The following is a 19,251-nucleotide window of genomic DNA, read 5'->3' as shown; positions in this document are numbered from 1 at the left end:
TCTTTTAACATAAGTGTGTGTTTCCTTCCCTTATACTTACTGTTTTTGGTTCGCTTCCAGTTCGTGTACCAGCGAGCGAACTAGGAAGCGAACTAAGAGAAATAGAGGTTGGCACAGTTCCAAATATTGTACCAATTTTTTAATAACGGGGAGGTAGTTCTGAAAAGAACTTTTTTTTTTATTTTTCTGAACATTTTTTTACTGTTTTTGAATTTTTCGGAACAGTTTTATATTTTTTTGGGTTTTTCTTGGAGGGGGCAATGAAAACGATTCATTGTAAAGGGCTCAACAGGAGCAACAAAACAAAAAAAAGAAGTATTTATTATTTTGGGCGTTTCGGACAAACTTGCATATGATAGTCAATAGCTCTGTTGATCAGAGTGATGCTTCTTTCTCCGTAGGAAAGGAATCCATCGCAAAATACGCAGGTGTGTTTTACTTCACCAAATCTCATTTGTATATTTGGCACCATCTCCCTGCCCTCTGGTCCCGTTACTTCCGGTACAACAGATCTTCTGGCCATAATAGGGAGATTATCTAGGTCGTTCCGAAACTGTGCAGCACTGTAGTTGTTAGGATGCCACCTAGTCATATGGCGATGCATTGTGTAGTTTCCGAAACTGTATTTTTTGTCGGTCCCTCTGGACAGTCTATCTTGACATATAAGGCAAGTTACGTATCTTGCATTTACTTTTTTCTGACCTTTGGGAATTTTAAAAAATTGCCAAATGAAGTTTTCTTTCCGGTGAGACGTCTTGGGCTGCTCAGGCAAAAACTGCCTCTCTTCGTGCTCGTCCTCCTGTTCCTCTTCTTCTTCTTCTTGTTGAATTACAACTTGAGCAGGTGGTCCACTCTTCCTTGGATGTGGTGGAGGTGGTGGGGAAGCACCAGCTGAAGCTACTAAAGAAGCCATTGCTCAGTGATCACAAAGGGTCTTTCTCTCACAATGATGAAAGTCAGAGTGAGGAAAGAAGGAGGGATTTTCATCATTTGGGAAAAACAAGAGTTCTCAACCAATCAAAAGTGTTCATTTTAGATTATATGACCTAGTCTTACATCATTAGGAAACCAAAAGTGAAATGAACCAATGAAAAGTGTTATTACCAAGTCACATGACTTGCTGTGTTTACGTTAAGCGCTTTGCAGGGCCTCCCGGTTTGCTTCCAGAAACCTGCGCTTTGGCACTCGCTTCGCGTACCAGTTCGCTAACGTAGCACGTCATATGACGTATCACGCGACAACGTGAAACGTCATGCGGACGGGAGGCGTCACGATGTTGTTTTCTAACGCGGCACTTGCGGTAAAGAAACGTTTACCGGCTCGCGGTCTATTTCGCGGCATCAAGGTCAGCTAACGGGAAGCTTCCCGATTCGCGAAGCGGGAACGAAGAAAAAAAAATATTTTAAAAAAAAATTATTCATAAACATATAAAATATATTTTTGGATTTAAAGAAGAATACATTTTACAGCTACAGATATTAGCTGTTAAAAAACCAATGAAATTCACAGAAAAAACCATAGGTTATAGACCATATATAGTTAGGAATTAGCATTTACAAAACCTTGAAAATTCACTGAAAAAACCATAGGTTATAGACCATATATAGTTAGGAATTAGCATTTAGAAAACCTTATTTTACTCACACAAAACCATTGAAATTCCATATATAGTTAGTTGCACTAACTATATATCGCGCACCCGCAATCCACTGCTGATGATGTCACATATTACATCATTCATGACATGGTCAGTGACATCACTGATGACATCACTGATGACATCTCAAATGATATCACTGATGACAACATCCAGTGACTGTATGTTTCTGTAAAGTTAAAATATGTCTTAGATATTGAAGAATGAGTGGATGTATAAGTGTCTGGATGAAGGATTTAGTAGGTGCGTGACTGACTGTATGAGTGAGTGATTAAATGTGTCTCACTGAATGCATGGGTTAGTGACTAAACTGTCTTAATTTGTGCATCATTATGTCTGTTGTGATGTAAACTGCTGCATGTGTTGATCATTAGCTATACGAGAGGCTATATGTGTTATTAATTGGTTGCCCAAGTATTTCTATGGGAGATTGAGTTTGTGTGGGGGTGGCTGGGAGGTGTGTGACTCTGTGCATAGATGTGTGAGCAGTTGATTCACTAGGTGTATGAGTTCAAGAGTGCATGTGGAAAAAGCTACATGGGCGGTTGACTGTGTGCATGAGTGTATTGATGAGTGAATGGATATCTCAATGCTACATGTCATAGTAAGTACATATGTAAAACACAGTACATGTGAGAGTTGGCATATATAAATAACTGTGCATGAGAGCCACTGAATGTGTGAGTGGCTGTATGGATCATTGTGAACTTGTATCAGGGATTGTATAAGAGAGTAAATATGTGTTAGTATATGTTTGAATAAGTAAGGTGTGTATAACTGTATAGTTGAGGAAATGGAGGTGAGATTGTTTCTTTGCATGACTGACTAGGTGTGTGAGTAACTCCATGGATGAGTGACAGTGTGTGAGTGTCTGTATACACTGAGTGTATCTAAGGTTATATTAGAGTCTGAAGAGGTTTATCGTATTAGCACAAGAATGATGTCAAATGAGATGTCATCAGTGATGTCATCAGTGATGTCATTTGAGATGTCATCAGTGATGTCATCAGTGATGTCACTGACCATGTCATGAATGATGTAATATGTGACATCATCAGCAGTGGATTGCGGGTGCGCGATATATAGTTAGTGCAACTAACTATATATGGAATTTCAATGGTTTTGTGTGAGTAAAATAAGGTTTTCTAAATGCTAATTCCTAACTATATATGGTCTATAACCTATGGTTTTTTCAGTGAATATATATATATATATTCACTGAAAAAACCATAGGTTTTAAACACTTTATAGTTAGGAAGTAGCATTTAAAAAACCTATGAAATTCACTAAAAAAAAACAGGTTTTACACACGTTATAGTTAGGAAGTAGCATTTACAAAACCACACATGGGGCTGTGGGAGGAGCAGGTCCTGGGCAATGCCTTTAGTGAGATCGTGTCTAGCAAAGTGGTATCTTGGCACAGATTTATAGACGATTTGTTTATATTTTGGAAGGGGACAACAAGTGAAGCAGAACAATTCATTAGTGACATCAATGAAAATGAATTGAACTTGAACTTCACAGGCACTATTAGTGACAATAAAGTCAACTTTTTAGACGTAGAGGTTTATATAGAAGAAGGGAGATTGCAGACCAAATTACACCGCAAAGAAACTGCAGGTAACACAATTCTCCATGCCTCTAGCCAGCACCCCAACCACCTAATCCGAAGCATCCCCTATGGGGAGATGCTGAGGATTAGAAGAATCTGCAGCACAGATACGGCCTGTCTGATAGCACAAAAAGAGAGTGAAGCGAGATTCGTACAGAGAGGCTATGCAGGTAGTGTGGTGTCAAAAGCAATGGAAAGGGCCAACAAGGCTGTATTGTCACCGTTATTGCCAGCGGATGCAGAGGCAGAACAGTTATTGGCAGGCAGTGCATGTGGCCAACCAAGACTTATCTTGGGATACAGCTGCCAACATAGACAAATACAGAACATTGTCAAGAAAAACTGACATATTATCACAGGGGATCCTGCGATTGGAAAAACGATGGCAACTTTCCCTGCAATCACATACAGTCGAGCTCGGTCTATGAATGACATGCTAGTCAGGAGTAGCCCGGAGATATCAACCTGTAACAAATGGCTGGGTAAAAGCAAGGGTTTTCTAAAATGTGCAGTATGCAAGGCATGCACCATAGGGAAGAATAAAACAACGTATAGTTCTCCCTTTAGTGAGACAGAGATTATTATTTCCAAGAAGATAACTTGTAAAACAGATTATGTTATCTACGTATTGGAATGTGTTTGTGGACTTCGCTACGTTGGAAGCACTAAGCTGCAAGTCCATAAACGGATATTGCAGCATATGAGGGCAGTAATCAATATGGACGAAGCCTACCCGGTGGCAAAACACGTTAATTCATGCCATAAGGGAGATGTAAACTGCCTGAAATACTATGCAATAGACATGCTGCAGCCGTTGCGGAGAGGAGGCAATAGAGAAGCACAGTTGAGTGTTAGAAACCCGTTACATCCTTGAGCTTGACACCAAGACACCGCATGGCCTCAATGCGACAGAGGATTTATATACCTGTTTACATTTGGAGTAATATCACAAAACAGGGTATATGGATCAAAGACTGGAAATGTATAAATGAATCAGAGAAATAGATAGTCGTCAAATTGTGCTATATCATCTAGTACTGCCAGATTTTAAATGAGTAGTTCAAATAAACACACATAAACAAGGGATAATCACACTAGCTTCGTTTTTGTAGTACATGGGTAATGCAGATTAAAACAGGCAGTATAGTAGCAGTGGTCCGGAATTGTGATAAGAATGCCCACATGGGCAGTATAAATGGAAATTCCTCACAAAAGCATTATACCCATTAGCAAACAAGACTAGCTAAGCGTTATGCACTTTAATTTGCACATAAAATCTACCATTTGATAAATTGAGTGATATACTGATCTGGAGTAAATATGCATATATTTGTGAAATAATGTAAATAACTGTTGGGATATTTAAAAGAAAAATATTTTTTCTAGCATTGTACAGATAGTCAAGTTTGTAAATAGGCATTATGCACTTTTTCTTTACCAACTTTCACATCTGACTTTCCCTTTAAATAACAAATTGAGTTGTATAATAGTTTCAAAGGGAAGTGTACATATACTTGATCAAAAATGTCAATAATCAATGGAAAATGGAAATAGGATAAATTGCAATTATTAATATTTAAATATTTATTTTAGATATTTATTGCGAATATTTTGCACAGATCTAAGGGTAATAATGCAAGGAGGAAATGTTGAAGTAAAAACGTATAACTTACAAAAAAAAGAAATGTTATCTTGTCAAACAATCCGGATCAGGCTGAAAAATATTTTCTCTATTTCTATAGGCCTGGAACCACGTGACCATTCCTGTACTACAAATCACTGGGTGTAATTCACCATGTCATGTGATCAAGGGCTCTCGGGCCCGAAACGCGTCATGGCGGACAAGAGGGTGCACAGAATAAATTAAGCGTTAAAATTCAACCTACAAGGGTCCGTTTCGTTTGTTTGGTTTCCAGATTCTCTTGGAGCGAATGACGAAGTTCCAGTCATATATATATATATATATATATATATATATATATATATATATATATTTATATTCACTGAAAAAACCATAGGTTTTACACACGTTATAGTTAGGAAATAGCATTTACAAAACCTATGAAATTCACTGAAAAAACCATAGGTTTGACACCGGTTATAGTTACCTGGAAATTTTACTCGCATAAACCCAATGAAATTCCCACGTTATAGTTAGTTGGACTCACTATAACTTGCACGTGCAATGCACTGCTGATGACGTCACATATTACATCACTCATGACATGGTCAGTGACATCAGTCATGACATCACTGATGACACCATCCTTGTGACAGACCTCTTTTCACTGTAATGTAACCCTTGAAACACATTCAAAAATAGAAACTAAAATTTTCAAAAAAAATGGAGATACCCATACCAGTTACAACAACCAATTCAATAATTCCACCATCTATATACACATCCACTCATTGATCAACAGTTCTATATAGTCACTCGTACATATACTCACTCATGATATGTAGTGATACACCTATACATTCTGTTACACACCGACAGTCATCCAAAAGATACTCTCACACATATTCACACATGCAAATAAACTATTGAACATCCATTTATTTGCATATACAGCTATACACACACACAACCACCTTACTTCTATGGAAACTTACACATACTTACCCTCTTAAACAATCACTTATAGAAACACATACTTATCTAAACAGGAACTCTTACAATCTCTTTCTCTCACATATATACATCAATATTCACATATATTAGATTAAAACATATGTAGTTACTGATAAAGACACTAGTGAGACAGTCATTCACTCACTAACACACACATATACACACTCTTCCACCCATACAGTCCTGCACATATGCTGTCTTCAAAACACATACAAAGAGAGAGTCAGTCATTCATGCATCTATGTGTTAAGTAATACCCCCACCAAACCATACAAACACTCATACTGATACTAACAAAAACATCTAATAACCCATACACATGTAGCTACTCAGCAACCCATGCAACCACTTATACACAAAGTGAAACACTAATACATATATTTAAATATTTAAACATTACTCTCTAATATATGTATTCACTAAAATACACTTAATAAACCAGTTAACCAATCAATAAAAAAAAACATCCAAGTAATCACTTATTTAAACATTTATTCTTCCATCAACTTTTACATATACATATATAACACATTTATTTTTTAAAAAGACATAGATAGTGTCATCAGTGATGTCATGACTGATGTCACTGACCATGTCATGAGTGATGTAATATGTGTTGTCATCAGCAGTGCATTGCACGCGCAAGTTATAGTGAGTCCAACTAACTATAACGTGGGAATTTCATTGGTTTTATGCAAGTAAAATTTCCAGCTAACTATAACTGGTGTCAAACCTATGGTTTTTTCAGTGAATATACATATATATACATATACATATACATATACATAGAGAGAGAGAGAGAGAGATGGATAGACTATAGCAGCACTGCACCCTATTGACCTTGTTTATCTGCTCTATGTTCATCTAGGTAGATTGAGTATCGATTCCTTCAACACATTATTCCGTTTTTTGGGACACAAGCGGAAGAGGAGAGATAGTTTCTATGTGATTGTATGTTGACCCATTTTGTGTTTACAGGATCACAGAAGTCTCCAGTGACGAATCCTAGATGCCAGACCGTGCTGAGGGATTATCTTCGGTTTTCTGTTCCCCTTCACTCCCATCTTCCCCCATGTGCTGATCTCGCTTTGACTCTGTTGGGCGGGTTAGCGGTGGCGGAAGTTGGGAACTAGCTTCGGTCTCCAGTCTCTCGCTCCTGTGGAAATTTCGGGTGAGCTTCGATACATACATATACAAACACACACATATATATGTATGTATATTTATATTATTTGAGTTTTATATAGCGCAAACTACACCTGAGATAACCGGTATCAGAGCGCTTTACATGAGCACCAGTTTCGTTACAGATGGACACATTCATTTTTTTAGGCACAGGGAGATTAACCCCTTCCACGCTCATGACGAGCTGGGCTCGTCATGAGGTAGCCTCCTCGCACGCTCATGACGAGCCCAGCTCGTCATGAAACAATGGGAATGAGAAAAACTCAGCACAGGAGGGGAAAATGCATAGCATCGATGTGGTTAAGTGATTTTCCCAGAATCCCAGGATGTTTAGCATCGTTGCTGAGACTTGAACCCGGTTCCCCAGCTTCGAGGTCGACCGCTCTAGCCCTAAGGCTACTCCCTCCCCCCATATATACATACACACACACACACACGTATGCACGCACACACACACACACACACGTACATGTATACACACATACATACAAGCACGCATACATGCATGTGAGTGAGTACGCTCTTATATTGCGCATGGCTACCCTGAGGCATCCCAGCGCTGTGAGACCATGGACAGAAGAAGACACTCAGTGAAACAAAAATGTCTTCAATCGCTTCCTGAATACGAGATGGTTCATTTCCAACCTGATGTTATCTGGGAGTTTGTTCCAGCCCTTGGCTACATGGAAGGAAAGCTGGCGGCCGCCCATGCGGGCTCGCTTTACCCTGGGTACCACCAGCAGATTTTGCTGATTAGATCTCAAGGATCTAGAGGCATGATGCCGGTGAAACAAGGGCTGGAGGATGGTAGGACCAACATTACTTATAGACTTGTGCGCCATACAGAATGTTTTAAACTAGATCCTTTCCTGGATCGGAAGCCAGTGAAGTGACCGAAGTGCCGCCTTTGCCGAGCAGCGTCTGGGAAGATTCATAAGCAGCCGAGCTGCACAGTTTTGTACTGATTGGAGAATCTGGATAGAGCCAACTGGAGCTCCCAGATAAACAGCATTTGCATAATCCAGACGCGATAAAATCAGTGACTGGACCAGCAAGCGTCTGGCCTCAAAAGGTAGGAGGGACAGGACTTTCCTAAGGACCCTAAGCAGTCCATAACATGTCGCCGCCACCTTCTTGGCCTGAACCTGAAACCCCAAGGTGGTATCTAGCCAGACCCCCAGGCTCTTTATTTGGGTCTTTGGGGTGGGAGGGGGGCCCAGACACTGCGGCCACCATGGGTCGAGGTTAATGTGAGCTTTGTACCCCAGGAGCATGATGTCAGTTTTTGCCCCGTTTAGCTTTAAAAATGACGTTGTCATCCACTCCAAAACCTTGGTGAGACAGGGGGTCAAGTTGTTACTCCCCTGATCTCCGGCGTCATCTCTTGCCAGAGAGACGACCAACTGCATGTCATCGGCGTAGGTGATAAGCTGAATTCCCCAGGGAAGCACCACCTCAGCCAAAGGACTCCTGTAGATGTTAAATAAGGTTGGACTGAGAGAGGAGCCCTGGGGAACGCCGTGACAAAGTTGCAGTTGGTCGGATGATACCTCCTCCTCAAAAACTGAGAAAAATCTCTCCGCCAGAACGGACTGGAGCCATTTAAGGGCCATTCCTGAGATCCCTGCCCGATGGAGGCGCGTATGCACACACATACATGCATGCATGTACACAAACATACATACACACATGTATACACGCGCACACGCATGTACAGACAGGCGCACACATGCATGCACACTTATACATGTACGCACACGTACGCACACACACATTTCCACGCACACATACGTATGCACGCACACACACACATAGGATGTGGATTTATAGAGCGCGAATTGCTGCCCAGAGGCGTCCAAGCGCTAAAACATGTATGCACATACCCACGTTCGCGCACACGTATGCACACACACACGTATGCACACACACACACACAGGTATGCACACACGCGCATGCACACACACGCGCGTGCACACACGTATGCGCGCACACACGTATGCACACGTATGCACACACGTATGCACACACACGTATGCACACACACGTATGCACACACACGTATGCACACACGTGTTATTATTCTTATTTATTGATCTTGATCAGGGGCCTCAGATTGCAATTATTTTAATTAATCATGCAAAAAAGTAGCTAACCATCTAATCCATACTTAAGCATTTAATTAATTGATACAGTGTTGAACATTTTGCCAGAGGACAACTGTGCTGCATTGGGGGAGACAGATCAGTGACATGTTTGGAAACCCAGGGTCAGTGTCTAAAGGCAGATAAGTCAAAAAAAATACTTTGGTCACGCAGTGGCTTAGGTAAAGACACCCAGCCCCTGATTGGCTGAAGGATGGAGCAAGACTGATTCAAGGCCCTCTTTAAAAAAGCGGAGTATTAAGACTCTTTTTAATGTGACAAAGCTATAGGAGTGCTGCCAATCCCAAGTGCAGGTCCCGAAAGTTCCAAGGTGTGCACCCTGAATTCTAATGCGGTTTTCTTCCATTTTCGTTTACCCTTCTGATTGGGCAGGCAGAACAACGTAACTCTCAAACTTCCACAGGCCATGAGTGAGTAGTTCACCCAGTCCAGGTTTTTCCCTTATATTGTGGGATATGTACTAGTCCGGATTTTAAAATAGGATAAAGAGGACTACAAGACAGAGTATGCACAGTGAAAAATCTTGACTGGCTTAACTACAAACGAATGGACCTGAGAAACTTGAGTATCTTAGTCGTGTCTTGTAAACAGTGATGTGCATTTCAGGCTGCAATGTCAGTCAGGTGGCCAGGAATACAGTACAGACTCCAAGCAAAGCAAAAGTCCACAAATTGCCATAAACAATAAAAGCTTAAAAAAAATAAGGAAAGCCGGAAATCAGAATTCCTTAAACCTCTGACAAACTGTAAACCATGTTCAAACCTCAACAACCCCCAACAATCAAGAAAAACTCAACACAAATCGAACGGCAGGCAAAGTTTAACAAACATCTCGCAAACACACCAGCAGAAACCCCTAAAAAATGTACGACATAGCTACTAAACCAGGAACACTTTAATTGTTTCTCAAGATCATTAGTTGAGAAACGTTTGCTTTATGTGTGCGTTGGAAAGCCTGTTCGCTCATCGACATCAGTAGCTTTAATTATGTAAAAAAAAAAGCCGAGAGAACTTCGTCAAAGAGATTATCACAATTCTGTTACCAGCCTACCTCTGTCGCGCCAGCTTCTGGGAGCTAACTCCCAGACTCACGTGCTGTCACTTATAACCTCTCACAGCCGCATCCAATGTGATGTGCTCGGAGGCGCGCAATCAGCTTCCAGGGCGGTTCTCCCGCGAGGTGTACCTCCGGGGGTAAACAGGAAGGAAGGAGGCGAGAAGTGCTCGGTATGCCTCTGATCAGGCGGGTAACTAGCATACATGCCAATAGACCCGATTCAGGCGGGAGACTCCCGGGTTTTCAAGCCAAACATTGCTTTATTTTAGCTGTCTCCCGCCTGAAATTGCATTCTCTACAATAGAAGTCAATGGGGAATTTTAATTCTCCCGATTTTTTATTTTAAATCTCCCACGTCCTTGTCCTAAAATGTTGGCATGTATGAACTAGAGCCAAATTTCGGAGGGGGCTGATGCCCCATGAGCCCAAATGGGTGTTCCGCGCCTGCCTCTGATGGCTTGATACATATTACTAGCTTCGATTTGAATAAGGCTAACAGCGGTTCTGTACAACAATACAGTGAAACCACGGCTGTTCAGTGGATACATGTATTGTCGGGATACACAGGGGAGGTTGGGAGGTAGGGTGGGTTTGCAGTCACATTATATCATACATGTCAACATTTTAGAAAGTGTTCGATTTTTTTCAAAATAATCGGGAGAATTTATTTCTCCTATTGACTTCTATTGATACAGGCACTTTCAAATAAAGACACGTAGGACTCCAGAAATTGGAAGTCTCCCGCCAGAAATGGGACTATTTGCATGCATATTATACAGGTTTAAAGCATTTTCTGGGCACACCTTTATTACACATCTGGTGATTGATTCTTCTCTGGAATGCTCAGTTTACAATTCCTGCTTTTATGTTTAGGATTACCAGATTATTCCATTTCACTGAGGACACGGTGCTCCGATTCTAAGTGTTAGTATAACAACCTAAAGCATTCTGGGAGTTGTAGTCCTGGATCAGTTTTAAGGAGCCAATTGAACTAGAACACCTGAAGAAATTATATGTAAATATGTAAAATAAAAACCTTGGACTAAAGCCTTGCATTCCTGACTGCATATTGTGAGAGCTGTTTTTTATATCCACTTTAAATGCATTAGAAACTGGGCTGAACCTAAAAAAAATCTGTGTTTACACTGTCCTCCATGTTGAATCACTGTCGTAAGTACACCACATGATGTCTAGTAGTACTGTTTGTTGTTCTAAATAAAGAAGATTGAGTTTACTCTAACAAAGAACGTTCCTAGAGATTTCTCCCAGCACCGTGCTTAACCAAGGACGTTCTGTCATGGGCTATCGATATACAATGTATCAACTAGTATATGATTAAGTCCAATGCAATATTACTATGAGAGAATCCTCAAATGTATTTTGTAGTAAAATTGTTCCTCTAACTTGTACCTCATTGGTGTAGAAGTGTATGAAAGTCTTTGTCTACAATCCTATTAAAGGACATGACTTTCTCTGTACCCTTGAACCTCCTGCTTCCCACCTTTAGAAGGCAAATCTATGACGGATTTCATACAGAACTTCACTGAGGTCTTTGTACTTATGAATTGTACACCTTTGCAAGTAAATGTATTGATGACATATTTAATGTATTTTGCCTATTAACTATATACATTTTCAAGCCATATCTGATTATCAAACTTGATCACAAATGCAGTAGTGATGGGTCAAATCGAGGGGGCACCAAAGTCCATATCAGGACTACACCACTTCTGGTCCTAGCCCTTGGCGTGCTTTTGGCATGATCATTTAAGATAGGTTTGCACGCCAACAATATCTTTCAGCTAGCCTGATAAGGTTAAAGTGACTTTATTCTGCCCTGCTTCTTCAGCCAGCTTCAGTAAGAGCGCTTAATTTGAGCCAGTGGTTGCAGGAGGGGACTGGCACGTATGTCCCCTGTTCAGACTTCACCTACAGCAGGAGTGGTAAAAGCACAAACAGGTGAAAAAGTAAGAGAAAGACAAACAAACAGTAATACAAGGAGAAAGCAGGAATGAAAAAGAACCTGCAAGGGTGTCACAAAGGGCAAAAGAGTGTTTTTAAGGATTTTTCTACATATATGTTTGTGTGCATTATTAATACATTGCAAATTGTGTTTTTTCACATAACACTACATGTGTTCACTGTTATTATGCAGATTTCTTGAAAACAAATGTAATATAATTATCTTGCAGAAAATATGGAGCCTGGGCTCGTCCCCACTGATTATTATGTTATGTTGATTTGCATAGTGCAATAATCACGCAAGAGGGTACTGGAAGGAAGGTATGTAGTCCCCAAGGTGCTTATGTGAAAAGCCAGTTCTTCAGCTTCTTGTGGAGCTCAATAAGTGAGTAGGAGGCTCTGATGTGTTGAGGTATGTCATTCCAGAGTCGTTAACCCATTGTCAACTACAGAGTGAGATTTCTCTAAATGAATATGATCAATTTCTTGTATTCATTCTGCAGTCTCTGGTTGCCTAATCTTCCATACTTCGTTAAATGCAGCATGTATACCGGCATATATGAAACGTTTTTGACGCGGTTTTCTTGGTCCTAGCAAGAATTCCCTAAGGTATGTGCCATCTTTAAGTAAAGATAAGTGTTGCTTTACATCCTTAAGTGTAGATTTCTGTAATCAATCAAGGCAGAGTTTCCCTACACTGTATGTTGTTACTATTCCAGGATGCTGTCTTTGAACATATCTTGGGTCTGGCCTATTGATTTTAAACCCTTGTGTTTTGTTCAGGAATCTATCTTGACCGTTGTTTGTGTCTGTGGGCCAGATTAACCATTTTTTTCAATTTGGATCTGTTCTGTTGTGAAGCAAAACGTATTTACATCGACCTCCTCCTCTGAAATGTCATTACTCTCAGTTATAGCTTTAGATATAGATGGATTGTTCATGTCTTTGATCCTGGCTAACCCAAGGCAAGAGGTTTGTTGGATGATACAGGCTCTAAATAAAATTTCTACCCCATGCACTTGCCAATCTTTTGTGACACAGACAGTTTTTGTCCCACTGTCGTCTTTCCAAAAGTCGAAACCCTGTCTAGACAGTTGGGCATAAAAGGCTGCAGAATAAATCTGTTTTGTATTGGTCAACATCATTTTCATTCCTGTTTTGTTTACATTTCTAAAGTAAAATGTTTCTGCATTGGATAAGTTGAACACTGAAAAATATGGAAATTTCATTGCAAAAGTTTTTGAGCTACCTTTTGGAGGTGTAGGACAATGTTCCCATTGTTTATACATAAATACATTTCTAGGTGATGCAGTTTTATGCAAGAAATGATGACTATAATGGTTATAACAATACATTTGTTCATTGTCTGATGAACCTTCTAAATATTCATGATTCAAGAATAATGCAGACATTTCTAGATCTGACATCATATTATTAACAGTCTCGAAGCCCCAATCATCAGAAAAGGTACTAGATGAAACAAAGTCACTTAATGAAATCATGAATATTGTGGAATCTTCAATAGCTCAGACGGGCCAAAATGTCATATTCTGATTGTCCCAAACTACACCATCAGGTATAGGAATGGCTGTGGTGTTCACTGACGACAAGTCTCTTTGTTCTCGATGGGATGATTTGTGTCGCTCAAGGAGTAAGTTGATTTTCTTACTTGCTGTGTCCATTTTTACATATTTTCCATTTATCAGCATACTCAGAGTTATTACTAGAGCTAACCAAAGTAGAAGAAACAATATTCCTAACACAATCCAAAGTTCAATCCAAGGTGAAACCAGATAAGTCTTTTCTTTGTGATGAAAAAAGTCAGTTGCTTGTTCTTTGAAAGATCTTTTTGCTGGCATTGTTTCAGGTTTGCTGGGATCCTCAGAAAACGTATCAAAGTTAAAGAAATAGCCAGAGGCAGTTCTGTCGATGGTTTGAATTGCATCCGGATTTGTTGAAATCGTTGGAACCACTTGATCACTTGTTACTTCATTGTAGACAGGTGCTTCAGGACAAACTGTTATTTAGGTCTCAAGAGGAACAAGTGCCATAGCTTTGTTGCTTAGTCCTTCCTTTCTCACTGCAGATTCTTCAATGGGGATGAGTCTCTCAGTTTGAACCTCTTGGATTGTAGCTAGAGGAGTACGTCTGATACATTGTCGGAGACTTCTTGGCCTACTGCTTAGTATCGGCCACATAGTGTGGTTTGATCAGGTCGATGGACACAAACCTGTTCTCCTTTTTACCAGCAAGGGGTGGCAGTAAAACTGTTCTTGATCCGTGGATTGCTAGGACAGGTACTGGTTGTCTGTAAGAAGGCCCAAATTCCTTCTTGTCTGCGATCTTTTCTCTGACTAGATCACCAAGCTTTCGGATCCAGACAGGCCTTGCTGGTATGGTTGTTTTTTCCCCAGTGGTGGTTGGCTTCAGGAACACATTGCTTTGTTTAGTTCTTAGTTCATTTAAGTCCTGTAAAACAGCCAAACGATCTTTGATATCAAATTTCTTAATATCCACCACTGGTGTGTGACAATCAAGGTCCGAGACCAACATTCTTGTCCTAAATAGGACCTCATATGGAGTGATACCCCCTAAAGAACTTTTTGGCAAGTTGTTAAGGCTACGTTGGACACATATTAGATGTTTGACCAACCCATCACCCAAACCTAATACCCTCGCTGTTATAGATTGCTTTATGTCCCGGTTTTTTCTTTCTACAACCGAATTTCCCTCAGGATGAAATGTACTAGAGTACCGCAATGCAATGCCCAAACTGGGCATGGTCTCTTTGTAAGCTCAATTGCGTATGTGCTGATAAAAACTCGCAAATCTTTTATAACAGTTTGAGCATCAGCCGAGCACTGAGGCCACATCCAAAGGAACCTTGTCTTAGTATTTGTGGGATCGCATTTGTCCCCAGGGACGTCTGTGCGTAGATAGTCTAATGCTGTCTAACAATGGTGTCTTTACTGGACTGGCTATGCTATAGTCAGGTATCTGGCAGTGTTCTGTGCTGCGATCTCTATTGCAGTTAACGCAGTCAATGACAAACATGTGAATGTGAACATTCATTCCAGGCCACTAGCACATCTCTTTTACAGTTAATATTGTTTTAGAGATCCCTCGATGTAACAGACCCTCTCCCAAATGTGCTTCGTAAATCAAAGCTACTCTACGGTCCCTGTTTGGAATTACTCTATCCCCCACTCCAGGAAATTGAGCAAACGGAACGCTATTTGCATCAATTTTATATGAGTATTTGAGTTGAAACTTCTTAGGTAATGTTGCACTACTGCCTTTGTTTGTAGCATTGACAGGCCGCATTATTTCACTGTCTATTTTCGTTTTTGAACAAGTGATTGCAGCTACGGAAACCGATTGCACAGCCCTCTTCGCGGCTTTATCAGCCAATGAATTCCCTTCAACGTGAACGCCATCACGTTGATGACTCAGCGTGTGTATCACGTGAGTGTTTTGTAGTTCTTCTCGTAACTGAACTACTTGTTCCCAAAGCGTTTTATGCTTGATTGTGCCACCTTTTGCATCTTTGAAACCATTTTGAAGCCAATTCTGTAAATATTCAATGTAGGATTGGGCACAATAGAAAGAATCGCACACTATGAGTTTGGGGAATTCGCAATACGTATTTTCAAGTGCCATTTTGAATGCTTGTAGTTCAGCTCGCTGAGCAGTACAGTCTCCTAGAGATTGTGTTTTAGTGACCATAGGTCTGAATTTGCCATTGCGTATACGACCTTTAACGATTGCGCATGCAGCACTATAAGCTTATTTACCCACTGTAGCGGGTTGTGCTGATCCTTCAGTATAAATTATACATTCACACTGGTCTAGAGGCAAAATTTCAGTAGGCGGAGAATATTCTTGTTCATATTGTGGAAATGCTTGTGCTTTTAAATAAGGATCAAAAACGTATTCAAAATCTGTTGCAGTAAGAGAATTAACCCATTTTATCAATCTCAGATGTAAAGCTTTAGCATTTGGAATGCTCACTATTGTCACTGCCTCTAAGGCAGGTACAGGAGTTACGACCATAATGCATTTCTCCTGTGCTAGGGCTCTTTCTTTTGCTACAGCTGTTTAAACTGCTGTCAGATTTTTTTCTGTAGAAGTGAATTTCCTTTCTGCTTGTGTGTGCAAATGTGATTTATATGCGATTGGTACTTTTTCACCTTTGTTAAAAGTTAATTAGGTGAATCTGCATTGACCCAGAAAGATTCGGATCACTAAGTTGCGTACGTTTACGCGTGTTTATAAACGTTTGTTTGCTAACATGTCTGTCTGTAGTGAACGCAAAATTTATTTGTGTTTTTGTGTTCAATTTATTGTTTTAAAATCAGGTTTGATTAATTTGTGGAGAGGTTTAACACTTTCTGCATAATTTAGAATGTAAGTTCTTCTGAAATTCAGGAAACATAGAATCAACTGTAAGTTTTTCAGTGTTTTTGAAGGTTGGAGCAGCCCAAACTTTTCTAAAAAGTTGGCTGCCAGGCTTTTGCCTTCACTTGATAGTTCATATCCTAGAAACAGGATGTTGAGATGTGCAATTCTTGATTTTTTTAAATTGAATTGATACCCTTCAGAGACAAAGCCAATATAATGGTATTCACCCTGTTTAAGTGCCTATCTAGGTCATCGTCTGTCAGATAGATGTCATCGACATATGACAATGCCTCGTCATCATAAGTTTGTAGTAACTCTGTTACCCTTGCTGAGAATAACCCCGGACTATTCTTGAGTCTTGAGGGAGACGACAGAAGTGTCGCTGTGCCCCCATTATTGAGAAAGCGGTCAAATACCTACTTTCAGGTGCAATGTTTTGACAAAAGAAACCATTTGATATGTCTAATGTGGTTTTGTATTTTTTACGCACAATGTTATTAATTATTGCTGTACTGTGTGCATTTTGCACTGCAAATGTTTTGCAACTAGAGTTTAGATGTCTGTAATCCAATACTAGACGATATGTATTGTCTCGTTTGGAGACAGGAAACAAAGGATTGTTCATTGATGAGGTGCATTTTTCAATCACCCCTTGGTATTCAAGTTGATATAAGATCTGCCTGACCTGTTTTTTAGCTTCTTGCTTAATTGGGTACTGCCTTTGTGCAGTCGGTTGATTTTTTTAACTGTATTTTATGGTGAGGTGAGTCCTGATCCCATCCTACATGATTTTTGTATAATGCTGGGGCTTGGGCGACTGCCCATTTCCTGGCATAAGTATATTTTAAATATATAGGAATATGATTAGAGAAGGCTGGCATAATGATGTCTTTGCCATGTGGGCACTCCCTGACAAATTCTGGTGGCCAATCTTGTTCTGCTAGATCTATGTCATAGCCCTTAGAAAGTTGCTCCCAAAAGAGTGCTTTCACTTTTCTTGGTATGTCTCCCTCCATCCGGAGTGTTATTTCATATAACTTATGTGGAGAGCTAACCCTGGTATCTGCAGTTTCTACTTCAGTGTCTTCATTCAAGTCCACTGTCTCCAGAAGTCCCTTTAGGTTCTGGCGAGCTATTGTTACTTATGCTGCGCTGCCCAACATTGTCTGAGCCCATTCTCCGTTCTTGAGTTGTGCTCTGAAGATCCTCGGCATGTCTGATTTTTAGACCTGCTACCTTCTTTTTGGTGAATTGAGGTTTTGGTTTATTTTTCTGAACGTGTTGATCGTCTTTGGACTTCATGCGTTCTTCCTTGTTTCTGACCGTCCCTTTCATTCGGACTTCTGTGATGAATTCTGAAAGGTACGAGAGGATCGTGTATCAGTATCTTGATATCTATCAGGTTTTCTCAAATTGTCCCTATTCCTAAGGTTATACCTCCTTTCCGGGGGCTCCTTTTGAGGAGACCTACCTTGGGAATGAGAACGGTTCTCTTTGGAAGTTTGTTTGCTATTCTCCGACTCCTTTTTATAAGAGGTAGGAGTGTTTTTAGTAAAGACCTTTTCAGGGCTTTTGGACAGTTGTGGTTTTACTAGTTTCCCACCCAAACTGTCTCTGCCTAATTCTTCACAGGATTTTTCAATTATTCTGGCTAGTTCTTGTGGTTGTTCTGTTACATCAAATTCCCTTAATTTCTGGCGGATCGCCACTGATGCTGTTTCTCCTTTAATATAAGTTAATATTATTGATGACACCTGTTTGAAATCTTTCAGTAGTTTCATACCTAAATTCAGAGCAGGCTCTGCCCCGTATTCATTTTGAATCTGTTTCAGGACATCGGGTATTATTGCCATAGATGTGACACCATGTGTTTTAGTGTAGATTGCAGCGAAGACTGTACCCCAAGTGGTTCAGTCCTCCAGATGTCGTGTGATCCCCATTGGTAAACAGATTGTTAGAATTCTGTGTTTCTCATGAGGGCTAGTATTAGGAAATACTGCTTTGACTTGAGTAATTTTCTGAGCTATCCAGGACGGAATTTGTTCACATTTTGCAGGTAATTTAACCATGACTGTGGTTAAAGTCTGTGGTGTAATTTTTATTATATTCCCCTGGTGAGAGGTTTGTTGTGGAATAACTACTGGTGGTTGGACTGTGAGAGTACTCATGACATATTGGACCAATTGTCTGTAGATTTTGATTAACTCTCTAAGTTGAGTAAGTAAATCTACATCTGTCATTTCTTCGATTTCAGGGTGAGGTGTGTAACCTGCTGAAACCTGCCATGTTGCTCTTGATCTACCTAGTGGACCGAGCCTGGTAATGTGATTTAAATGTTTTAGGGCGCCTTTAAACCAGAGCTCATGCTCCTGGTATGTGAGTGGAATTTCAATATCCTCGAAAGGAATATATTCATCCGGTGGATCATCTTCTTTGAAGAAGTGAAACATACATGTAAATGGATTTGCTTCTGGGAAGACTATCCATGAATAGAATACCTCTGTCTGGTGATATTCATGTGCCTCTATCACAAAAATCTGCCCTACCACCTCTCGATGTTAGGCCATTTTTTAAAAAGTT

General features: G+C 40.2%; 1 protein-coding gene across 1 annotated transcript in view; it reads right to left on the bottom strand.

Moving 5' to 3' along the window:
* Nucleotides 1-10,438, bottom strand: part of LOC144799696 (DNA topoisomerase I, mitochondrial-like) — a 1,324,061-nt gene extending 1,313,623 nt beyond the window's left edge. Inside the window, exon 1 of the mRNA XM_078671191.1 lies at nucleotides 10,303-10,438. The gene's annotated coding sequence lies outside the window, so the exon portion shown is untranslated. The remainder of the gene's footprint in view (nucleotides 1-10,302) is intronic.
* Between the last annotated feature and the right edge of the window lie 8,813 nt (nucleotides 10,439-19,251).

This window comes from Lissotriton helveticus, chromosome 12, assembly GCF_964261635.1.
Source record: "Lissotriton helveticus chromosome 12, aLisHel1.1, whole genome shotgun sequence".
Lineage (NCBI taxonomy): Eukaryota > Metazoa > Chordata > Amphibia > Caudata > Salamandridae > Lissotriton > Lissotriton helveticus.
Note: the sequence above shows the minus strand (reverse complement) of the source record. Positions and strands in the feature narration are given on the sequence as shown.